Genomic DNA, 6,636 nt, shown 5'->3' with positions numbered 1-6,636 from the left:
AAGCCTGGGGAACCGTTAAATTACCTAACCCAATCTCCCAGATCTTTTTCAGGACACTGCATTTCCCCTTGGCTACCTCTGAACATCTCCCCAAAAGACAGCCAAGTCCTTCCCTGTAACAGTGAGAGGAAGAGAATTCACCACTCCTTGATAACATCCTAGACAGAGGATAACGTATCGGGGCTCTTTTGGGCTGTCTGCTGTATGAGAGACAAGACCCAAAGGTAGGAGACGCAGCAGAGCGGCTGGTGAGGCTAGAGGAGCGGTGTGGCCGGAGGGCGCAGTGCCTGCTGGAGGTAGGGCCCAGAGCCCGGGTGCCTCCATGCGCCCAGCCTTGGGCAACGGGCACCCAGCACCCCCGCGGGCTGGCCCAGGGAGGTCAGGCGGCCCTGCTTGCTGCCAGGCTGTGCCGTGCCGTGCCGGTGCACCTTTATTCTGCCCTCCCGTCAGCTTTAGGATCACAGCCGGGTGGCAGAGTGCCACAGTAGTGATGTGAAAGACGCCTCAAGAGGTGCAGCGGAGGCCGGGGCTCTTTGCGGGCATTTTCTCAGCCCTGGTGCCCTCAGCACACTGTGAACATCCCCATCCCCTCCAAAACCTGACAGCCCGCTGCTCTTCCTCCCCCCACAACAGTGCATACACCCTTCATCCTGGTAAAGCCAAACTACTCCAGTGTTCGGATGTCAGCATATCCCCAAGGGAAAAATGTCCTGGACTTACACAGACCCTGACCTCCCTGCCTGCTAAAACCCCCTTGAACAAGGTTGCTTTGTTATTATCTCACCCACAGCCGTCACAAACAAAAAATTAAATCTGAAGCTTTGAAAGGCAGCCCCCCCTCTCCAAACAGCAGCGGAACCTGGACACAGTTCTGTTCTCTAGAGCGTCAGCATCTGCACAGCCCCGCTCCATCCCCTTCCAGCCCGAGCTGGCTCACAGGCACAGCATTCACAGCACACTGCTACACTGACTGCACCCTGCAGAAGCGTCCTCCAGAGCTGCTGACATCCCCCACCCCCCTGCACCACCTTCCTCGAGTGAGCTCCTGCCCTCTGTGCTCACCCACACGACTGCCCATCGCCTCTTCCGCACGGTGCTGCTGCCACGCTTGGGCACCATGCCCAAGTACCTTGTCACCTGGGAATCCCACATCCCTAAATTGTCCACAATTTAGATCCATTGTGGATCTAAATCCAGGATGGGAGATATTCAGATGACCATAGACAGCACAGAAAGGAAACGGGTGCTATAGGAAAAGGGATTCAGGGGGACCCTCAGATGCACAGAAACCCACAACACTCTGCCAGCACCAAGCGTACTCAGAAGCCACTGGAGTGCACTGAAAGGCACTGGGAGCCCCCAGATCCCACAGGGAGGCACCAGGAGGATGCTGAATGGCCTCAGAGGGTGCTTGGAAGAATCCAGGCGGACAACACTGGTGGGCCCTGAAGAGAGTCTGTCATATGCTGGACAGGTGGGGGTTCAAACCCGAGTTTGTAGTAGTATACAGATCAGACACCGCTTTGGGCTAGTGCAGCTGTGACACTTGGCCAGTGGGGTATCAACAGGCACATTCTGCAACACAAACTGAATTCCCCATTTTCTGTCAATTCAATTTTGCAGAACATATTTAGGGATATTAGCACAATGTTCCAGAATTAAGAGTTTGGAAGCCCTGACCCTTAGGCCAAGATCTCAGCAGAGACCAGTGATGCACTGTGCACAGGGTGGGTTCCCCCGACCCCCCCACCGCCCCAATTTATGATGTAAGGAAATACTGCAGTCTTCCACATGCTGGGCTACCAGCCCGTGGCTAATCGATGCAGATACCCCTGGAGCAGACCCGTGCAGGCCCATTGCTGACACCCCTGAGAATGCCCGTTGCTCCTGTGGTTCCTTAGCTGTTCCAATGCCAAAGGAAGCTTTAGCTGGATCTAACGCAGGGTGCCCAAAACAACGGGAGCCATCGCAACATTTTTGCAGTCATAGTACGAATCACAAAAGAGTAGTTCTCCCATCATCACGGAAGTTTTACCTTCCAACAAATCATATATTTGGATACTTTTGCTGTAAAAGTTGGGTAGGAATCTAATTGTATTATCAAAGAGATCTCACACACAACCTGTGCAAACTGCTGATGCCATGTCCTCCCCACAGCGCTCCTGGCCACTGCCTCTTCCTAGGGGCCACTTCTATGCACCTTCCATGGTCTGAACTGGCCATGGGGGCCCCCGGCACCGCTCAGTTCTCACCTGTCCCTGATTGGTCCCTACACACATACAGCCCTAGGGTGCTTGGGGCCCAGAAACCTCCTCAGTCACCCCTGGGGACCTCCCAAGCCTTGCACTCCTCTCAGCATGTGGCAACAGCTGCTGCTGCCAGTGTCAGCTTCCTGCAGCTTGAGCTGCCAAGACAAGTCCGCCACCTTCTGCGCAAGGAGCGTATGGGGGGTGCTGCACCATTTTTGTCCTCACATGGACATTCAGTTCATAGGTGGGTAGAGGAATCCCAGCTGATTCCATCCTAGTATTTGCTGGGCTAGGTAAGTACATGACCCCCATGGCTCCATTGTCCAGTACAGACGCTACGCCCTAGCTTCCTAACTGCACGTACCTGGATCTCCAGCATGTCCCTCTGTACTTGGGTTTCCAGTTTATCCCAGTTCATCTGGTTCTACAGACTTTCCAGTTCTGCTTGCAATTGTCTTCTTTTCTTTCCATCATTTTCTAGGGCATCCAGGTGTCCAGACTTTGCTGTTGTGCTCACAATTCCCTTGTTTTCTTTAGCTTGCTTTCTAAAGTCTCCCCTTCTGTCTGAGCTTCCAATTTATCCAAGCGCAATGGAGTTTTCACAGGACAAGGTTGTTGAATAGAAAGCACCAAGAGCTTGGGCTGCTTGTGAAGACAAGCCAGGCATGCAGCAAATAAATCACAACTTGAGATTGTCCCGGAAGTTTGCTCTAGAGATTTACTTCACGTACCAGTGTTGTTCTCCCCTTTTTTAAACCTTGCCAGGTTTTGTCTTTGACCTGTGGGATTTTTCTGTGTTATAGTCAACTTTGTTCAGTTAAAGTGAACTGAATATTTCTGGGAACACTTAAGAACTTTCAGGAAGTAGATACCTAACCAACCCCTGTAGTCCATAAGCACACCTTAGTTTAATAAGTTCTCAGTTACAGGAGATTCCTGTACGATTTTGTGCCTTTGGTGCTGAGTCTGCATGTCTCACAGCAACTTGTTCTGTACTTCACACTGTGTTACTCCTTATTCATGTATCTTAAATATCTATATTTTTGTGAAAATGATTTCTGAAATTCAACTGGTGGTGGCATCTAGCAGAGAATGGATTTCAAATACCGAACATGCACCAAAAATACATATTCTTCAACATTTCTGTCCTATTTGTCACTCCCGTTAGTGGGATTAGAGGTCTTGGAAGTTGAACCCCAGGTCCCATTCGCTGTGGCTGTGGAACAACCTAGACTGCAAAACCAGACTTTAATATAAAAATCACTGCTGAATGTAGTTGTTTGAGCACTGATAAGGTTCAGCACTGTCACTTAGATGGAAGGCCTGAAAACCTGAAAAGTGAGAAGTTCCAATACCGTATTTTGTACTAACGCTGCTCTTGGTGTTGCATATGACACAGCATGTTACAGACTTGGTGTACTCTCCAGCAGCTATCGAAACGGAGGTTCGTCTTCGAGCCCATGCACGCTGTCACCAAATGCACACGTAAATGGTTCAAGTGCTTTGCTGGATTGAAGCCAGGGACTCCACATCTCAGGGTAGTGACCTTTCTTGGGAAGAGGGAGGATCTGCACTTTGGTTCTGTTCTCGATAAGGATCCATCATTACAAATGGTGAGGGCCTGCCCCAAAGTTCAGCCAGGACGATGTTTATTTAAATGTACCCAGGATGCAGGTGCAACAAGTGCAACTAGTAATTTTACTGAAACGCTGCAGATTCTTATAGGGGGTGTGTGTGCTACGAGCTGTAGCCTAGAAGAGCGTGCATGGGCTTGAATGAGCCACTTGAAATAGTCAAGGCAATCAGGATCTCAGCAGGCTAAATTAGCAGTCTCAGTGTGGGCACAAATCTTTCTGCAGCTTCTTCCCCCAGCAAGCCAATGCCTGTCATAGAGTGTGTCACGTGAAAAGTTTACCCTAGGCTTCCAGGCATTGTCACGCTGTGGCTGTAACCAAGAGAAATAAGTGAACTGGGTTGGATTTCAAAGTGCCTGTATCTCTTGGGACGCCCTGTCATTTCTGATGACGCTAAAATAAGTCACAGCAACTGTCTTGCTTCATTAAGTTAAAATACTTCCCTTTCAAGTTCATGTTTTGTATCGCTTCCTTTTCAAATTAAATGTTTCATTGTTCCAGTTGCTATACAGATACAACACAGATTCTAGTCAGGGGACCAGATTTGTAGCTCTAACTCCCCCAGCCTCACACTTCATTCACATTGGAAGAAATGGTGTTAACTGTACAGTACGGTGGTCATCAATGGGAGCTGGCTGTAAATAAACATCACTGGACCAACTTATTTGCAGAGGAATCCATCTCATTTAGTTTTAGGTGTCTAAGAATTACCTAAGTGTAAGATAGTGCTGTGGGCTCCTTTCTTAGCCCTGGAGTGATGGCAATGCCCATGGGCTGTGCTTCAGCTGCCTGGAAGAGGATATGTTGCCACTGCTCACAGAGAGGGACCTGGGATCAGACTTAGCCAACTGTCAGAGAGCCACCATAAAGTAAGATGAACTTGTCTCGATGGCAGATTTAGTTGGGGCAACTGCCTGGATGATGAAGAATTTTCATTAAGCTGGGTTGCTGGGCCTAAAAAACACATCCTTGGTTTTACGTCCCCTTCTTTTTATTACACTTCCCACTTTAGCCTGCTGAATAACCTGCGCTTTCTCCTTCCATGGTAGAAATCATAAACTCCCCATGTACACGAAACCATCAGTGCCCTGCTTAACCAGCGCAGACTAAGGTCTGGGGCCAAGCGAAAATCCTGTGCCACCCTGGAGAGCCCCTGAGACCTGGGGCACCAGCAAGGATGCTCTCTCTACTAGTGCTAGCAACCAAGCATGTTGCTTGGTTTTCTTCTTCTTTTGGTTCGTGTGAACAACATGATCAGTTATTAAACCATTTCCACCACGTCTGGTTAGTATTTGGTGGGATTCTGCTGAACAAGATGTGTTTGAGCCACGTTTGTCCACCTTGTCTGTCAGCAGGCTGGAGTGTAAACACCAGAGTAGGTGATAGTGTCCTAGCACCAGTATTTACAGAGAGAAATAAATAAGTTGCTAAACCTCAAACCATATATTTTGTCCAGTTCAAGAGTCCATTTTGGGCAAGGGTGCCAAGTGTTTTCATGCCTGTGGCCTTCTTTTGAAAGGAGAGGCTGTTTGAGAAAGACTCACTCTATTTGTCCCCAGCACTTGTTTTTAAAGGCAGATTCAAAGGTCTCCACTGTCTCTTGACTGCAGCAAGAATGTCTGGGAGGGAAGGGCAGGAACAGAGAACACGTCTAAATTTTCCCAGTAAAGTCAGGTCATATATCTGATATTTACCCTGCAGATATACTGCCGTATGCATGTCACATACACCTGCATGTATCATATACATTAATTAACATGCCCGGTTCAAACAAGGAGCGTGGCCAACTGACAGCATCCTACACACGAAACTCCAGGCAAGGACATCTTCGGTGAGTAATGGCCTTCCATGCAATGCTGGCACCTCGTTACAGCAGAGAGTGACATTGCCATTTGAAGGCTGCAGTTAAATGTGGGAAGGTCCGTCATGAGCTGGCAGGGCTAATAATGTTATCAGTGTAATCACCAGGCATTAGAGGAGGATTATGAAGGCATGTACCCTGTGGAAAAAAAACCCCAGAGATTGTGCAAGTTCATCTGTGTTGCATTATTATTATAGCTGCTGAAAAGTAGTGATGGATAGAGCCAGCAGCTCCTCTGCAAAAGCTAGTGATGTAAGGGTGAGTGATGTTAGCTAATCTCCAAACAGTCCAATTATATTTGCATCTATATTCATGCATTTTGCACACTTTCAGAAGAAGCCCAGCAAAACTGCACACTTCTCTTTTTGGAAGCTATGTCCAGCTCAAATCCCACGAGAGGGGCGAGATATCTGTGAGGAGCCTGCAGTGTCTGAGAGTTTTTACGAAGATAAAAACAAACAGACTTTCAAAGGGGCTTCATAGAAGTACACTCTGAGAAAGTATGTAGAAAAACTCTGCATTTAGCTAATTTCTCAAATGCAGTAACCAAAAACTATCGAAACACATTTCATGCTGCGTTTTTAAGAAGACCACTGACCTCCATGCAAGTAATCCTATGCTCCTGAGAAAGATAAGAAATAAAAAAAGATCAGTCACAAAAATTACAGGATGAAAAAATGAATCCATAACTTCCTGTTTCCAAACAGAAGAGCTAAACCACCTTCTCACACTTGGAAGGAATAGGCGGAAAATATAAGATGGCTGGGTCATCTGGTCAAGTGCTGGGGTATGACAAGTCACGGCTGCTTCAAAGATGAGAAAGTCTCACAAGAAAAATGCGCAGTCTGCGCTCTGTGCCTGTTCTTGGTAGTTACGTTAGGTTAAATCCCGA

Source organism: Falco peregrinus, chromosome 9 (genome assembly GCF_023634155.1).
Source record: "Falco peregrinus isolate bFalPer1 chromosome 9, bFalPer1.pri, whole genome shotgun sequence".
Taxonomy (NCBI): Eukaryota; Metazoa; Chordata; class Aves; order Falconiformes; family Falconidae; genus Falco; species Falco peregrinus.
Note: the sequence above shows the minus strand (reverse complement) of the source record.